Here is a 19,805-nt window from a genome sequence, read left to right on the forward strand (position 1 = left end):
CAAGGTTGAGATGTGTATCTTCAATTCGAATCAGGCTGCTGAGTGAGTTGGAAGCAAGTTTGTAACTGAGAGTGCTTCTACACACCAGTTGCCTGCACCCTTTTGTAACAAAAATATTTTAAAATTCATTCCTTGTTCTTTTTATATTCAGCAGCAAGAGGTATCTGTAAACAAAGGATGCACTGTACATATGTTAAAGGTTACAAGAAATTACTAGAGGTATATAAAGAGTCGATACAGAAAGAGAGAATATTCGGTAATGAAGTAGTAGAAGTGAAAACGATCATCAATCACTACACAGTGTACTTCTGGAAGGAACCACAAGTGTTCAATAGCTATTCCAGTCTCTCTCCTCCTCTCAATGTCCCTCTCGATGTCTCAATCTCTAGCTCTTGCTACAAGTTCAACTTAGCCGATGAGAAGATTCCCCTTCACACAAAGAAATTGCCCCTTTTTATACCCTTCATGACACCTTACTCCAATACTTTCCCAAACAAATGTATCTACTCTCAAGGCTGTAGACTGATAGTCACACCAAGTTCTCGAAACGTTGCTGTGAACTGGCTTCCTTGCATTTGCTCCAACTATCACCATTTTCAAGATTCAAGATTCAAGTTTATTTATCACGTGTAGCTCAAAACATACAGGGAAATGTGTCACTTGTGTTAACAACTAGCACGCCGGAGGCTGTACTGGTAGCAGCCCATGAGTGATGCATCACATTCTGGTGTCAACATAGCATAACAATGCTCGCTAGAGTAATTCAGAGCACAACAAGATAGAATGCAATAAGCAAGTAAACAACAACAGCAGAACAACCCCAAGACATTTGGTCTTCTTTGACCTCCAGCCTCCAGTGAATTCAGAATCGGATGCAAGCATTTTAGCATATAAGAAAGGAGGAATAAAAATTAAATCTTTCCTTACACCCATTGAGTTAGTGCAGAATTAATCTCAACTTTGCTCATAGAAGCAGAACAATAGCTATAATTAAATTTTGGATTGTTATTGTGATGCTTCCTTCATATGTGTGGATGGAGTACTAAATTCTTGCATGTGCTTTTCTGGGTGAAAAAGTCACACATGGGAGAGTCTTGAAAATTTCTATTTCATCTTTATTCATTACACAGCCAGTACTTGTTGCCCATCCGTAATTGACCCTGGAGATAAGGCTGTTGTTGCCTTATTTCACAGACAATCAAGAAGATGGGTCTGGACTGACACAGGCCAGACACCGAGCAACAGATTACAAATGCAAGAGATTCTGCACTTGCTGTAAATCCAGAGCAACTCATAGAAAATGCTGGAGGAATTCAGCAGGCCAGGGGGCATCCATGGAGAGGAATGAACAGTCTACATTTTGTGCCAAGACCCTTCAAAAAGGATATTCAAGAGACTTCTTTGCTTGAAGGACATTGGTGAGCCAATTAATTTTGTTTTATAAGTCAGCAGAGTGATTTCATGGCACCAAAACTGATGCTAAACTTAACTCCAATTATTTGTAATTTTTCAGGTGCTGTGTTGGGGAATGAATATCTTTTTGGACCAATAGTTTTGGCCTCCATGTAATAATCCAGTAATTTAACCATTCCACATCTATATTAGGACTTAGGATGTATAGCAAAATATTATCTACAGCAACCAATCTTTAGACCTGAAGAAGGACTGCAGATTACATTTAAAAGGCAGTTCCTGGAGCTGTGAAATGCAGTTAACTGAAAAACCAGATGATATTGCCTGCTGCTCATCTTTGTTGATAAACCACTCTTGTATCTGTGGTGGTATCACGTGTCACGTGTAAGAACGTGATTGGACAGAGTTCGGAGCATGTGTAGAAATGATAGAAACTTCGAGAAGCTTGTGTGGTTAAAACAAGGTTGCTGATTGCTGATGTAAATAGAAGTTCAAGTTATGTTCTTCCAGAATATGTTTCTTTATGGGTAGCCCACAGTACGTATAAAGAACACAACATGGTTCCAGAAGTCGGTCTGGAAGAATAATATGTTTGCTAAACGTGGGAGAAGTGAAGATAATCGAAAAAAACAGTGTGAACAGTTTTAGTGTTTGCTAACAGCTTTACAAGTGGAAGGCTTACAATCTTTGAAAACAGGAGAAGATTTGAACAGCGATTTAAAATTTATTTATCGGCGACCAGAGCAGAAAAAATCAGGAAAAAACAAAAGCAGCCATCCTACTCCATGTAATAGGGGACGACACAGTTGAAGTATATAGCCATTTTACTTTTTAAAATGGAGATAATTCAAATCTAAAAGCGATAATCGACGTTTGAAGTATTTTGTATACCGAAGCACAATGTGACATATGAAAGGTACAAATACTTTACATGTCGGCAGAGAACTAGTCAAATGATTGATCAATTTGTTACCAGGTTGAGAAACTGCAGTAAAACATGCGAGTTTGCAGGACTGACGGACTCTCTCATTAAAGACAGAATTGTTTGCGGCATTCTGGATAATGGCCTGAGAAAAGACACTTAAGAGATCCAGACGTAAATTTGGAAAAAAGCTTTGATTCTCTGCAAAGCTTTGGAGTCTGTAAAGTTGCAGGCTAAAGAGCTTTTTATTGAGAGCTGCAGCGTACACGCTGTGAATAACCGCAAACATGTTAGAAAAAATAATGAAACAGCAACGAAACCGACAGAGAGCAAGATGTCATCTGAAAGATAAAGTCTTTGTGATTGCTGTGGGTGGGAGCACTGACCTAAAAGGTGTCCAGCGTAATGAAAAATGTGCAATCACTGCAATAGAGTAATAATTTTTCATGCTGTTGCAGAAGTAGAAAGGAAATAAAACACGTAAATGCAGTGCTTGAAAATGAACGTGAGGAGTTTTATATCGATGTGCTTTGTGAAAAACAAACAAAGTAAGAATGACTGGACTATGCCATTGCAAGTGAACCAAAACAATATTCTGTTTAAACTTGATAGTGGAGCACAAGTAAATGTTCTTGCAGAATCTGAGTTTAATGCATTAAAGCCAAGACCAAAGTTACATCAGACAAATATAAAAGTGATTGGGTATTCAGGTGCAGACATTCTAGTTAAAGGAACATGTGTGGCGAAAGTATCACACAAAAACAGTGTGCACACGCTTTCATCAGACAAATGTACAGTCAATACTGGGTTTATCTGCCTGTGAGAGATGGAATTTGGTGAAAAGAGTATTAGTCCTGGACAGTAACACACAGTCAGAATACAGTGGCTTGATGAGAGAGCAAAAGAGAACAGAATTTGATCCCAAAGAACTTTACTTTTACATGCCAGACCCATCCCTTTGTTACCAGCATCTGACAAAGCATTGCCACCAAAACCAAACTTGCTGGTACAGTACAATACTGATCTGAAGCCAAAGAGTGACAAGGATCAGGATCCACTTGAAGAAGTGAAAGCACAAGTGAAGGAATTGAGAGGTTTTATTGAAATGATGAAGTCTCAGCATAAAAAAAGAGATTACACAGTTAATGAATGAATTGCGATTTCTTCGCAAAGACCTCAAGAAAGAGCCAACTTCAGAGTTTCCATTAACTGATGCTGACCAGACAAAACATGGAAATAACAACAAAACACAAGAACTGTGTGAACCGCTTAGAAGGTCTACTCGTGTTTGGAAACCCCCCAGAGACACTGATAGAGACATGTCAAATTATATATTTGTTTTGATTAATGTTGCTAATTGTTTTTCTTTTTAAGGAAAGGAAGATATGATGATATCACGTGTCACGTGTAAGAATGTGATTGGACAGAGTTAGGAGCATGCACAGAAATGACAGAATGATCGAGAAGCTTGTATGGTTAAAACGTGGTTGCTGTTTGCTGTTGTAAATAAAAGTTCTAGTTATGTTCTTCCAGAATATGTTTCTTTATGAGTAACCCACGGTACGTATGAAGAACACAACAGTATCCATTAACTTGTCTCTCTCTCTCTGGTGACTTTGTTCACACATAACACACCACACCTTTCATTCAGCATCTTGCATGTAAAGATCAGGATATGGACAGCATAAATAAATGGGAAACTACGCTGATGGAATGTAACTGAATTCAAAATTTATAATGAGTTCCATCTTAATGTGGAGTATAAACAGCTCCAGGCATTTAGTCAGTCACTGGAGACAAAGTGAGCTACTTAACTAACCTGAACTTGAAGATTTTGGAAGCACCTCCTGAATGCTGTGCAATAACAGAGAAATCACTCTCCTGGTGCAGTATAGCGCACAGGGTAGTCTTTGATTAGTCTATCATTACATTCACTTTGTTTACGCTTAGTGGGTTAGATGCGGAGAGGACTTCCCAAATAAATGTCACATAACGTGACGACACATCAATGAAAAGGTAAATTATTAAAAGCTGAATTCCTGGAGGAGTTAATACTAAGTAACAAGAAGAAGCTAATTAGCGATCTTCAACAAAATTAATTAATGTTTTCCAATGAATTACCCTGTTTAGATGAAGGACAGCAGAGCTCGGGAGCAATTAGGTGTTGCATGCTCTAATTAGACAGTCTGTTTTGCATATTTAATTATTTTTTTGTTGGAGAGTGCAGTTCTGGAGGGTAAGAAGTATTTATATCTTCATTATTATTAATATAAGTACATGTTTTTTATCTTGATTTTCACCACAACTCTGCAACAACACTCTGGGTTACAAATCTAATATGCTTCCCTAGAGATCCCGTCTCTCATAGAACTTTAATAGAAATTTCAAGCGAGCTAAATTCACTCCTGGCCTGAGTAAACAGGATGCTCCATTTTTTTTAATGTCCAATGTCTATTTCAGTTTTTTTAATACTATTTCAATATGTTAAAACGTTGCTGGCTTCTAATTATATTGCATCTGGTCAAAGTGGATTTAAACAGTGACAATGGGATTACACTTACAGTAGGATTTCATTTCAGAGTAACACACAGCAAATGCTGAAGGAACTCAGCAAGTCCAACGACATTTATGGAAAGGAGTAAATAGTCATTGTTTCAGGGTGAGACCTTCATCAGGACTGGAAAGTTTTCTTTTCTATGAATTTTGAGATCAGATAAAATTAGTTTATTCTCATATACACCAGGGAACAATGAAATTCCTTGCTTGCGTGAAGATCACTGAATAACTTGCCTGGAGTATTGTGCATAAGTCTTAGGCGCGCGCACGCACACACGGATGCCTAAGACTTTTGCATAGTCCTGTGGTAATTTTATGTATTGCACTGTACTACTGCTGCACAAAAAGCAAATTTCATGACATATGTGAGTGATGATAAACCTGATTCTGATATGGGTCTCTATTGTGGACAGGGTGTGAGAAGAGGGGTATCATGTTGGGAAAAGCGGAATGGAGAGGGAGGGAATGGGAAACATCAGAGAAATATTCTGTAATGATCAATAAACTAGTTGTTTGAATGAGTTTGTCTAGTGTCTCAGGGCTGTGTGTGTCTGCACCCACACCATACCCTGCTCCTGGCACTCTTCTGCCACCTGTCTCACATCCCTCCTGTAATGTTCCACCCTCACCATTCCCAACACCCTCTCCTCCTGTCAGATTTACAAACTTGCTCCCCTGTCCGCATTGACAAATACAGTACTGTGCAAATATCTGAGGCACCTTAGCTTTCTATAGCACCCCACCGACCCAAGTTGCGAAGGTGGAGGAGTACAAATACCTGGGTGTTCACCTTGACAACAGATTTTACTGGAAAACCAACACAAAGGCTGTTTACAAGAAAACTCTATTTGCTAAGGAAGCTGAGATCCTTCATTGTGTGGGACTGGATGTTGGAGATGTTGCAGTAAGTGCAGTCTTCTTTGTGGCTCTATGTTGGGGGAGCAGCTTTGGTGCTGGTGATGCAAAAATACTAAATATACTCATCAAAAAGGCTGGATCCATCCTTGGCTACAACCCAGACATTTTTGAGTTAGTGATAGGGAGGAGGTCACTAAGCACACTATTATCCATTATGGACAATCAGGTACATCCTCTCCATGACCTACTAAATAAGCAGCGGAGCACCTTTTCGAACAGGCTCATTCAGCTCCGCTGTCACAAGGATCATTACAGAAAATCTTTCCCACCAAATGCAATAAGCACGTACAACAGTTCATCTCTGTGTGGCAGGAGAACACACATCAAAGTACAATAGTCACAGTTTTATTATTTTGTACATTATTATTGCACATTGGGGAATTATTATTGTGTATATTATTATTCTGTATTTTGTTATTAGTTAGTGTTATTATTATTTTTATTTATTATAAATTAATAAATTTATAAGATAAATTCATTGCTCAGTGTGTTTTTAAATGTTGCTGTTGTAACAAAATAATTTCCGACTAGGGATCAATAAAGTGCTTATTATAATTTCCAAAAACTCTGAAACCTGAGATCTGATATATGAATCCTTTATTTCAGAGTTCAAAAGTTCGAAGTCAATTTATTATCAAAATGGATATATGTCACCATATACAACCCTGAGATTTATTTTCTTGCAGGCATACTCAATAAATCCATAATAGCATAATAACCATAATTGAATCAATGAAAGACCACACCAACTGGGTGTTCAACCAACGTGCAAAGGACAAAAAACTGTACAAATACACAAAGAAAGAAATGATAATATAACTAACTAAGCAATAAATATCAAGAACGTGTGATGAAGAGTCCTTGAAACTGAGTCCAAAGGTTGTGGGAAGATTTCAGTGATAGAGCAAGTGAAATTGAGTGAAGTTCAACAGCTACACTCAGTGTCAGGGAAATGTATACAATATACATTCTGAAATTCTTTTTCTTCGCAAGCATCCACGAAGCGGAGGAGTGCCTCAAAGAATGAATGACAGTTAAATGTTAGAACCCCCAAAGCTCCCCCAGCTCCCCCTCCCATGCACAAGCAGCGACAAGGCAACGACCACCCCCCCCCAACCAGCAAAAAAGCATCGGCACTCCCCACAGGGCACTCAAGCGTGCAGCAAAGCATTAATAAATGACACAGACTTGCAGTACCCCAAAGACTACTTGTTCACCCGGAATATCGACATACCACAGGTTCCCTCTTTCCCTAATAAGGGAAAAAGAGGTGTCCCTGTTTCACAGCGAGAGGAAAGACATAACAAGCAACTCGCTGATTTATGATGTTAAAGGTCTGTTGCGCCGCTTGTTCTGAGCTCTGCGCCCAGACAGTTGGCCCCAAGAAGGCTCAGGTCTCTGGACACACAGCTCATGGCAGCTAACCCGCTGCTCCTGATGTTCCGTGTTCTCCCGCAATGCCTCAGTCAGAAGCAGTGGCCTTGAATCAGCCCGCCTCCAGAGCCAAAAAAAATCTGGAACCCTGAAGGTGTGCTAATCTTCCAGGCCGCAGCCTTGGGATGTCAAAAAGCAGCCTGTCATGAGGCCCTGAGAGCGGGTCCCATTCCCGCAAAGAACTGAAGCCAGAGTGTAACTCCGGGTCAGGGTCTTCAAAAGAGCTTTGAAAAGGAAAAAAGGAGATATCAAAGATATATATAAGCTGGTTGAACTCAGCAGGTCGGGCAGCATCCGTTGAAATGAGCAGTTGAAACGTTGACTGCTCGTTTCAACGGATGCTGCCCGACCTGCTGAGTTCATCCAGCTTATGTATGTGTTGGTTTGACCACAGCATCTGCAGTGTACTTTGTGAGATATCAAAGATATTCTGAAAATGCAAGCAAAGGAGTCATTACTCCGCCCCTTTGGTTCAAGAGCTTGATGGTTAGGGTAGTAATTGTTCTTGAACCTGGTGGTTTGAGTATTGAGGCTCCTCTCCCTTCTTCCTTTTGGTAGTGGTGAGAAGAGAGCGTGACCTGGGTGGTGGGGCGTCGCTGATGATGGATGCTACATTCCTGCGACAGCGCTCCACGTAGATGTGCTCAATGGTGCGGAGGGCTTTATCTACGATGGACACAATCTTTGATTGTATTGTGAATATGATGTGTTATAAAATTATTAATAAATGGCTTTGTTATATTTTCTGTGAAGGTTGCACAAGATGCTCGCTGGATCACCGATACTTTAATTTGATTTTGTTTAATGCATGTGTTTGATGAATATGTAGATATGCTAATCTGGTGTCACTTATACTTTATTTCTTTGACTGGCAATTGCGTAAGTATATTTGTTCTATTTAAATTTATCTTTTATTGCTTAGCAGCTGGATTAAAAAACACATTTAGTTTGCCTTGAATACGGTTCATTGAGTTTTCTTGATCCCAAATGTTGATGGAAATTGATTTCTTTATTTTTGAGAGTCACTTTCAATGCTTTGACTTAGCAATACAATCCCACTATTTATGATGATTAGAATTCTGCACTAAATTATAATATATTTAAAATTTTATCGGATCAGTATAGAATAAAGTAACTGTAAGAAACAAGATTAGAGAAGTATGTTGTCTATTTTACTAAGCATGCAGTAGTTTTGGTGAATTTAGAACTGGTGGTATTGACCAGGAGTTCAACTTTGAGAAGAATAGTGAATGTAAGGATCTGGGTTTGGCTTGCTCACAGAAGACAGGCAGTGGTCATAGATGGAGTTTATTCTGCTGGAGGTTGGTAACCAGTGGAGTTCAGCAGGAGTCTGTTCAGGAACACCTGCTTTTTGTGATTTTTCTGAATGACTTGTATAAAGAAATGGAAGGGTGGGTTAGTCAGTTTGCCGATGACACAAAGGTGCTGGTGTTATAGATAGTGTAAAAGGTTGTCATAGGTTACAAAGGGGTATAGAGAAGATTCAGAGCTGGACAGAGAGCTTGCAGGTGGAGTTTAATTTAGGAAAGTGTGAAGTGATACACTATGGAAGACTGAACTCGAAAGTAAGGTGCATGGCTAATAACAGGATACTTAGCAGTGTGAAGGAACAGCGAGATCTTGGAGCCCAAGTCCGTAGATCACTTAAAGTTGTTGTGCAAGTTGCTAGAGTGGTGAAGAAGGTGTATAATGTGCTAGCCTTTATTAACAGGGGGATTGAGTTCTAGAGCCACAAGGTAAAGTTGCAGCTCTATAAAACTTAGATCACACTTGGAATATTGTGTTCAGCATTACCATAGGAAGGATGCAGAAGCTTGTGACAGGGTGCGGAGGAGACTTATCAGGATGCTGACTGGATTAAAAAAGGAGGATGAGAGGTGATTTGATAGAAGTGTACAAGTTTATGAGAGGCATAAATAGAGTAGACAGCCAGCTCCTTTTCCCCAGGGCAGCAATGGCCAATTCCAGAAGATATTTGTTCAAGGTGAGAGGAGGAAAGTTTAGGGAGATGTCAGGGGGAGGATTTTTTCACAGAGAGTTGCATGCACTGCTGGAGGTGGTGGTAAAAGCTGATAGATTAGTGGCAATTAAGAGACTGTTAATAAACACATGGGTGTAGGAAAAATGGCAGGTTATAGGCTGTGTAAGATAGGAGTTTTAGATTGATCAGTGAGTAGATTTATATAGGTCAGCATAAAATTGTGTGTGCATGTGTTTCTATGAGAATATCTCCATGTTCTTGTTGAGTTTTTGTAAGTATTTTTTGTGTGAGGAGAAGGGGATGTTCATCTTGCATTTCATGTGGGGGAAGTGGGGTTTGACGATTGTGTTGCTGTTCCTGTTCTTGTGGACCGGGGGTGGGGGTGTGCGCGGAGGTAGTGGGTTTGCTGTTTCTCTGAACAGATTTCTGTGGTTTTCTCTTTGTTTCCTAGCTATCTGGAGAAGAAGAATCTCAGAGTTGTATTCTGCATACATACTTTGATAATAAATGAACTTTTCACTATTTGAACTTTTGAGAATGTGTGTTTAGAACCATAGAACCATAGAACATTACAGCACAGAAACAGGCCTTTTGGCCCTTCTTGGCTGTGCCAAACCATTTTTTTGCCTAGTCCCACTGACCTGCACCTGGCCCATATCCCTCCATACACCTCTCATCCATGTACCTGTCCAAGTTTTTCTTAAATGTTAAAAGTGAGCCCACATTTACCACTTCATCTGGCAGCTCATTCCACACTCCCACCACTCTCTGTGTGAAGAAGCCCCCCCCCAATGTTCCCTTTAAATTTCTCCCCCTTCACCCTTAACCTCTGGTTTTTTGTTTGTCCCCTAGCCTCAGTGGGAAAAGCCTGCTTGCATTCACTCTATCTATATCCATCATAATTTTATATACCTCTATCAAATCTCCCTTCGTGTGTGTGTGTGTGTGTGTGTGTGTGTGTGTGTGTGTGTGTGTGTGTGTGTGTGTGTGTGTGTGTGTGTGTGTGTGTGTGTGTGTGTGTGTGTGTGTGTGTGTGTGTGTGTATTAAGGGGGTGGTTGGATGCTCTGAGGCAAAGATTGTGTCCAGGACAAATAATTAGAAGAGCTTACAAGAACAGAGAAGGAAATCTGTCCTGTTTAGCAGAATAAGGTTTAAGTAGGCAGAGCTGGGTAATACTAATCTCTATAAGTAGTATTGATGAAATCGCAGTCCGAACGTTCTATGCATTAACACAGTGCTGATTGATAATTGAACATGCTGTTCTTAAATAATTGATATTCTCTTCATAATTATAGTATCTTTTTACACTTCTATAAATAGCTCTACTCAGTGTATGATTACCAGAATAGGACAAGCTGCAGTGAGAATTCAAACAAACACTTTTGAGCAAGCAAATCACATTAATAATATAACGAGATTGTTTTGCTTTTAGTGGGTGAGAATTTCAGATTACTAGCCTATAAGTTAAGCATGCATTTGTGCAGAAATAAGTTTTACCAAGAAATACAATTTTAACAGATTCTGACACATTTCAGATTAATCTTTTTTTTAAAAATTGGACTTACTGTTGTTCCAACTTAATGATTTAAAATACCAAGAATGAAAGAGGCTGGAAGGCACCTAATTAAAATATTTTAAATTGTATTAGATAAGTGTAGAATAAATTAACTGTAAGTAACAAGATTCCCTCTGGGTAGCCTCCAACCTGATGGCATGAACATTGATTTCTGTAACTTACATTAATGCCCCTCTTCTCCTTCTTACCCCATTCCAGATTTATTTATTCCCCTCCTCCTTTATTTTCTCTCTCTGCCCATCACTCTTTGCCTGTTCTCCATCTCCCTTTGGTGCTCCCCTCCCCCGTTCTTTCTCCCTAGGCCTCCCGTCTGTGGTGAACTACATATACCTGTCTGGACACGCACCCCCCCCCCCACCCACTGACTGCTCCTGTGGCTCCTCCCACTAACCGTGGCTCCTCCCACAGACCCCGGTATAAAGGCGATTGGAGACACCGCCCCGGCCTCAGTCTCCAGGATGCAGTGTGGTGGTCAACTGCTGCTTGTTCTTTCTTCCAGCCAATAAAACCCTATATCTTGCCTCACGTCTCCAAGAGTTATTGATGGTGCATCAGTTTTATTGGCTGGAAGTTTTAAAACATGGAAAGTATTTTATGTCCGGAAAAATTAGACATTGATCCTCAAGCCTCAGAAGCAGCTCTTGCCTTTGAGCTCTGGCTTGCATGCTTCCAATCATACTTGGAACAGATTCCAGTGACTGAGCATGCCACAATGTACAAAATACTACTATCTAGAGTCAGTCCGAAAGTATTCTCCCTTATCAGGGACCTGCCGACCTACCAAGGGGCACTGGACACCCTCAAAAGACAGTACCTGCAGCCGGTGAACACCGTCTACGCAAGACATCACTTAGCGACGCGGCGGCAGCGACCGGGTGAGTCGAGCGCCGAGTTTCTCCGAGCCCTACAGACACTCGTGCGAACTTGCGACTGCAAGGGACTGACGGCGGAACAACATGCGGAGCTGCTAGTACGAGACACCTTCGTTACGGGGATCAGGTCAGTGTACGTGCGCCAGCGGCTGCTGGAAAATGCCGATCTTACCTTATGTTCGGCGATCGAGACGGCCGACACGCTGGAGGCTGCTCTGCACAACGCTGACACTGTCCAGCCGCGCGATCCCCTGCCGGTTTCATGGAGACTGCAGACCCTGACCCCGCCACCCGCCGCTGCCAGTCACGAGTTCACAAACTCCCCGAAACTGACCACAGCTGCTGCCAGTCGCAAGTCCGCGCAGTGTTACTTCTGCGGACTCGAAAAGCACACCTGGAAACGCTGCCCGGCCCGAGAAGCGACCTGCTCCAGCTGCGGGAAGAAGGGCCATTTCGCCAAGGTCTGTAAGTCTGAACCACGAGCAGGGTTGGGCAGCGCTGCGTGTGAGGCATGGGGGCCGCCATCTTGGTCGCCGCCATCTTGCCTGCCCGCCTCTTGTGAGACATGGGGGCGGCCATCTTTGTCGGTGTCACCTCACCCCGCCCCCGACCCACCGGTGCTTACCGGGCACCAAGACGGCGGTTCAACTCTGGCCTCCGTAACCCTCGACCAAAGCGCTCCACACCAGCTTGCAAGGTCAATGATGGACATCCTGGTGGAGGGGCACAGGACTAGCTGCCTGTTTGACACGGGCAGCACTGAGAGTTTTATTGACCCGGACACAGTGCAACGCTGCGGACTTGTGACACAGCTGGTAAGCCAGAGGGTCACCATGCCTTCTGGGTCACATTCCACAGACATCCGGGTGGGTTGTGTAGCGACATTGGTGGTGCAGGGCACAGAATATCGGAACTTTGCGCTACTGGTCATGCCTCAACTGTGTGCGCCTGTGCTATTGGGGCTGGACTTCCAGAGCCACCTCGAAAGTGTGACTATGGCATATGACGGGCCCCTCCCACCACTCACTGTCAGGAATCCTCAGTTCGGTGGGACTTCGTCATATACCCCGCTACTGACCACACACACACACCGACTCACACATCCCACCCAGCACCATGCCGACAGCTGCGCTACTGACACCACTTGCAGCCTCTCCACCCTCAAGATCCCTCCCCCACCACTGTTCGCCAACCTGACCCCCGACTGTAAACCTGTGGCAACTAAAAGCAGGAGGTACAGCGCGGGGGACAGGGCCTTCATTCAGTTGGAGGTGCAGCGGCTGCTCAGGGAGGGGATCATTGAGCCAAGCACAAGTCCTTGGAGGGACCAGGTGGTCGTTGTTCAGACTGGGCAGAAAAATAGGATGGTCGTGGACTATAGCCAGACCATCAATAGGTTCACGCAGCTTGACGCGTACCCCCTACCCCGCATCGCGGATATGGTCAACCAGATAGCTCAGTACAAGGTGCACTCAACAATAGATCTGAAATCCGCTTATCACCAACTCCCCATCCGCCCGGAGGACCGCCCCTACACCGCCTTCGAGGCGGGCGGCAGGCTCTATCACTTCCTGCGTGTCCCATTCGGTGTCACAAATGGTGTCTCTGTCTTCCAGAGGGAAATGGACCGGATGGTGGACCAGTGCCAACTGAAGGCCACATTTCCCTATCTGGATAATATCACCATCTGTGGTCACGACTGGTCAGATCACAACGCCAATCTGCAATGATTTTTCCAAGTGGCTAAAGCCCTGAACCTTACTTATAATAGGAACAAGTGTGTGTTCGGAACCACCCGACTCGCTATCCTTGGGTATGTCGTGGAGAACGGGGTCATTGGCCCTGATCCCAACCGTATACACCCACCGTTAGAACTCCCTCTTCCCACCACCCTCAGACAGTGCCTGGGCTTCTTTTCCTATTACGCCCAATGGGTCCCCCATTATGCAGACAAGGCCCATCCCCTGGTCAAGTCTACTACTTTTCCCCTCTCTGCCAAGGCCCTCGCGGCCTTCAGCCGCATTAAAGGGGACATTGCCAAAGCAACGATGCATGCGGTGGACGAGACCATTCCCTTCCAAGTAGAGAGTGACGCCTCCGATTTCGCGCTGGCTGCTACCCTCAATCAGGCAGGCAGGCCAGTAGCATTCTTTTCTCGTACCCTTCAAGGCTCTGAAATTCGGCACTCTGCGGTGGAGAAAGAAGCCCAGGCCGTAGTGGAAGCTATTAGGCACTGGAGGCACTATCTCGCCGGCAAAAGGTTCACCTTGCTGACCGACCAGCGCTCAGTTGCGTTCATGTTCAGCAACCAACAGCGGGGCAAAATCAAAAATGATAAAATTTTGTGGTGGAGAATAGAACTCTCCACCTACAACTATGATATCCTGTACCGGCCTGGAAGGCTCAATGAGCCCCCTGATCCCCTATCCTGGGGAGCACAGCTCGACCAGCTATACGCCCTCCATGCAGATCTTTGCCACCCGGGGGTCACCCGATTTTACCATTTCGTGAAAGCCTGGAACCTGCCTTACTCCCTTGAGGACATCAGGACGATGACCAGGGACTGCCAAGTCTGTGCTGAGTGCAAACCGCACTTCTACCGTCCTGAAAAGGCGCAACTTATCAAGGCCACCCGCCCCTTTGAGCGACTGAGTGTTGACTTTAAGGGCCCCCTTCCCTCCACCGACCGCAATGTCTACTTTCTCAACATAATCGACGAGTACTCGCGGTTCCCCTTTGCCATCCCCTGCCCCGACACCACTGCCACGTCCGTCATAAAAGCCCTGCGCCAGCACTTCACTCTGTTCGGATATCCCTGCTACATCCACAGTGATAGAGGGTCCTCCTTTATGAGTGATGAGCTGCGCCAGTACCTGCTGGCTAGGGGCATTGCTACTAGTAGGACCACGAGCTATAATCCCTGGGGAAATGGACAGGTGGAGAGGGAGAATGCCACAGTGTGGAAGGCCACACTTTTAGCCCTTAAGTCAAAAGGGTTGCCGGTCTCTCGATGGCAGGAGGTCCTCCCTGAGGCTCTCCACTCCATCCGCTCCCTGTTATGTACGTCCACCAATGCCACCCCTCATGAGCGCCTATTCTCTTTTCCCAGGAAGTCTGCCACTGGGACCACCCTACCAGCTTGGCTGACGTCCCCAGGGCCAGTGCTGCTTCGGAAACATGTGAGGAGCAATAAATACTCCCTGCTGGTCGAGAGGGTTCACCTTCTACATGCGAAGCCCCAGTATGCTTACGTGGTCTTACCTGATGGGCGGGAGGATATGGTCTCCGTCTGCGACCTGGCACCCGCAGGAGCAGCAGACCACTACCTCGAACACTCCATGGTAACTATGAACCCTGTACCCGAGATGACACCGCGCACACCGAGCCCTACACAGACTCCTCACGACACTCCCATACCAGGCGCCTCGCACACGCATGAGGGATCACTGATGCCTCGTGGGCTGACACCTCAAGTTAGGCTGGAACCAGCACAACCACCGTCTCTGGTGCAATCACCACCGGCACCTGTGCAATCACAGCCGGTGCTACGTAGATCACAGCGACAGATTCGACCACCTGATAGACTTAACCTGTAAATATACTTGTAAGAAACTTCGCCCCATGGGGACTCTCTTTTAAAACAAATGGGGGGGGGGGTGAATGTGGTGAACTACATATACCTGTCTGGACATGCCCCCCCACTGACTGCTCCTGTGGCTCCTCCCACGGACCCCGGTATAAAGACGATTGGAGACACCGCCCCGGCCTCAGTCTCCAGGATGCAGTGTGGTGGTCAATTGCTGATTGTTCTTTCTTCCAGCCAATAAAAGCCTATATCTTGCCTCACATCTACAAGAGTTATTGATGGTGCATCATCGTCCCATGATCCTTTTCCTTCTCCAGCTCTGTATCCCTTTTGCCAATTATCTTTCCAGCTCTTAGCTTCACCCCACCCCCTCCTGTCTTCTCCTATCACTTTGGATTTCCCCCTCCCCCTCCTGCTTTAAAATCTCTTACTATCTTTTCTTTCAGTTAGTCCTGATGAAGGGTCTCGGCCCGAAATGTCGACGGCGCTCTTCCCTATAGATGCTGCCTTGCCTGCTGCGTTCCACCAGCATTTTGTGTGCGTTGCCTGAATTTCCAGCATCTGCAGATTTCCTCGTGTTTGGGAAAGTATGTTATCTATTTTTCTAGATGTGCAGTAAATCTGGTAAATTTAGAATTGGAGGTATTGACCAAAAGTTTAGTTTTGAGAGAAATAGCATGATGTGCTGACCTTTATTATTCAGGTGTTGAGTTCAAGAGTCACAAGGTAATGTTGCAACTCTATAAACCTTAGACCACACTTGGAGTATTATGTTCAGTTAATAATATTTTACAGACCTGAAGAAAGGTCTCGGCCCAAAATGTTGACTGTTTACTTTTTTCCATAGATGCTGCCTAACCTGCTGAGTGCTTCCAGCATTTTGTGTGTGCTACTTTAGACCTTCAGCATCTGCAGGCTTTCTCGTGGTTAGAATGGCTGCGTCACTTTTGCTTGTAATTACTGATATGCTGTTAAGTGCTGCTGAATTACTTCATACTTACCTAAGAGAGTTTGACCAAAGGAGATGAAGGCACTTAAATTGCCGTGTACCTACCTGAGAGGAGATTAACATGCAGAAGGCAGCGTGTGAGTTCATCTGCAGGGAAATGAGAGAACGGCTTAACATTTATACAACTGTCTGGATGATGTATTTAAATTATGAGAAACAAGCACTATATTTAAAGTGGGAAGGTTTGGTGAATGTGTTTCATCTCACTTTTGCGCTGTTGGTGTAATTGGTGGTGAGAATATTCATGTTTAACATACTGGCTGGTATGCATATATTGCTTCTTACTTAAAGTGCTGCAGAGATGTAATGTCAGCATCTAGATGAATTTTAATTTGTATTATGAAAATCAAATTTGAAGAATCTTACTGATCAAGTTTACTTAATTTTACATTCCCTTTTAAAGGGAAAAGATCATCCCTCATCTACTCTGCAGACTAGTCCTCTGTATTTCAGCAAGATCACCATTCATTCTTCTGAACTCTGGATACCATGACTACGACCTGCTTCACTTCCTCTGACGTTTTATAATGAATTCCAGATGCACCCTTCAATGGATAATATCTGAATTTGTGGTTTTTCAGCTTTCCTTATGAGAAGAATTAATTTTTGTTTTTAGTCTCTCAAAACACTTAATTGTTTTAAAATCCTTGATTATATTGCTCTTAATTGAAGTTCAAATGTATCCCTGTTTAGAGGTGCATAATAGAATTTCTTTGGAGGAGATCTCCTTAGAATGCACCCTGCATGGAAGGGCAAATGGTGAGTTTTGGACAGCAAAGCAAGCTGCTAGTGTGACTGGAGATAAGAAACTTTTGCTGCAAGATGACAGGCACTCAGGGTCCATGGAGAGCAAATTCCCCTTCCTCAACAAGGTGCTTTAAGAGATGGGCCCTTTTCTATGCAGTACAACTCTATGATTTCCTGTTAAGAACTTGAGACAGAGGAATGCTTTGTTGCCTAATCTTCTGGTTGGTTGTATTTTCATGAAGCCATCCTTCGACACTGTAACAAAGGAGATGGCTGCACGCTTGGTTGCAGTGGCCTCTCTGGGTCCAACAAATGGTGCAAAAAGTTTTTCCTGGAATCAAGACCCTGTTGGACACTCATAAAAGGAAATACTGCAAGTCTGGTTCATTGGCTCATTGGTGAGTCTGATGGCAGGGGAGCTGTTTATCCCTGGTTGTTGTACAGACAAGGCCCTCATGCCATGGAGTTGCCTATTACAGGCACCCAGGAGAGGAGTTGCCAGAGGTGGCGTGGGAGAGAACAGAGGTGTAGCAGCACGATGGAATTCGTGCTGGGTTGGGGGCTGGCCCTTACAGGCTGACAGTCCTGTTGACGCTTTTCTCCTGTGTTCAGACCACGGAAGACAAGCTGATTCACCTTTATCAGCAACTGCCATAGCACAAGATGAGGAACTGCAGCATTCTTGTTCTTACTGAAACATGGCTGCAGGACAACATCCCATGTGCCATCAGTCTTCAAGCCATACTATTCTGGGACTTGTACTAATATTACTTTAATATAGTACCGTAACTGTGTGTGACTGTATGACCTTCGGCCTTGGAAGAAAGCTGTTTTGTTTAGCTGTATACACATGTATGATTGCATGGCAATTAAACCTGAACTTGTATATTTGGGGTCTGTTTTTAGGAACAGACAGCAGATTAGAATATTCAAGGGGGTTCTGCTGGTTGGGATATGTTGTTATAGTAAGTATGTAATTTTGTAAATTTACCTGATGTCAATGTTAACTAGCTGATTATAGTTTTTGAAACTAGTTGTTTATTATTATCTTTGTGATGAAGAAATATAGAACATTGGGTCAGGAGGGTGATATTCTCTTGGATTTCCCTGGACTCTCCCTTCTGGAGGTTTGCTGTTTGAATGAAGACTTTTATATTTCCCAGTTCCAGATGCTGTATGGCTCAGTTTTAGTCAATCACAGCAGAAGCTTTGCAGAGGGTGCAAACGAGATCTACCATGATGCTTCCTGGAATAGAGGGCATATGTGTTATCAGGAAATGTTGAGTAAATTGGGCTTTCTCTTTGGAGCAGTAGAGAATAAGATGCACATGATAGAGGTGTATTGTATTATAAGATCTTTCAGGAGGACCACAACCTTGTCGGAGGGTTTGGAGATTTGCGTGCCTCAATGGCCCAGAGAGCTATGTTGGCTAGAGTCAGGACTTCATGCTGATTTCTCCAGGTAACCCAGATGGAAACACCTCCTATGCTTCTGTGCAATAATAACAGCCACCATCGCACCTCCCAACATAGAGCGGCTCTTTCTACTTTGATTAACTGTACAAAAACTACTTTGGACCCGGAAAATCTCCACAAGGAAATAAGATGATTATGCATAACGTTCCTACAGAATGACTACAAGGTGAAGGAAATCAATTGGGCCCTTAAAAGGGCCAATGGAAAAACCAGGAAACCTAACAACGAGGAGCTTCCTATTGCTACGGCCTGTTTTCCCTATATTTACTCAGTTTCTGGAAGGATCGGCAGGATCCTGAAGAAATACCAGATTAATACCATCCACAAACTAGTAAGGATGCTCAAATCGCAGCTTATGCAGGTTAAAGATAACCTGGGACTCAGGACAGCTGATGTTTCCAGGATTCCCTGTGAATCCGGAACAGCATTTATTGGCCAAATGGGGCGCATGGAGGAAGCCAGCATCAAGGAGCACAGGAGGGATTACCTGGAGAAATTGGCTGTAGCAGAACATTGCATTTGGAATGGCCAAAGGATTGACTGCAACAGCACAAAACTACTGTGCCAAGCCAGTGGCTCTTGGGACTGCCTGGTGAATGAAGCCACTTTGCATCAGTCTTCACTGTGGAAGACACTAGCAGTATGCCAGATGTTGTAGTGTGTGAAGGAAGAGAAGTGGGTGCAGTTATGATTACAAGGGAGAAGGTGCTCAAAAAGCTGAAAGACCCAAAGGTACATAAGTCACCTGGACCAGATGAACTGCACCCTGGGGTTCTGAAAGAGGTAGCATTAGTGATTGTGGCAGCATTAGCAATGATCTCTCAAAAATCATTGGACTCTGGAATGGTGCCAGAAGACTAGAAAATTGCAAATGTCACTCCACTCTTTAAGAAAGGAGAAAAACTGCAGGAAGGAAATTACAGACCAGTTAGCCTGACCTCAGTGGCTGGGAAGATGTTAAAATCACTTGTTAAGAATGAGGTGATGGAGTACTTGGTGACACAGGACAAAATAGGACAAAGTCAGCATGGTTTCCTTCAGGAAAAATCCTGCCTGATGAACCTGTTCAAATTCTTTGAGGAGCTTACAAATAAGATATATAAAGGGGTTGTAGTGGATGTTGTATATCTGGACTTTCAGAAGGCCTTTGACAAGGTGCCACACATGAGGCTGCTTACAATATTAAGAGCCCATGGTTTTACAGGAAAGTTACTGGCATAGTTAAAGCATTGGCTGATTGGTAGGAGGCAGCGAGTGGGAATAAAAGGCTCCTTTTCTGGTTGGCTGCCGGTG

This window comes from Hemitrygon akajei, chromosome 6, assembly GCF_048418815.1.
Source record: "Hemitrygon akajei chromosome 6, sHemAka1.3, whole genome shotgun sequence".
In the NCBI taxonomy this organism is placed as follows: domain Eukaryota; kingdom Metazoa; phylum Chordata; class Chondrichthyes; order Myliobatiformes; family Dasyatidae; genus Hemitrygon; species Hemitrygon akajei.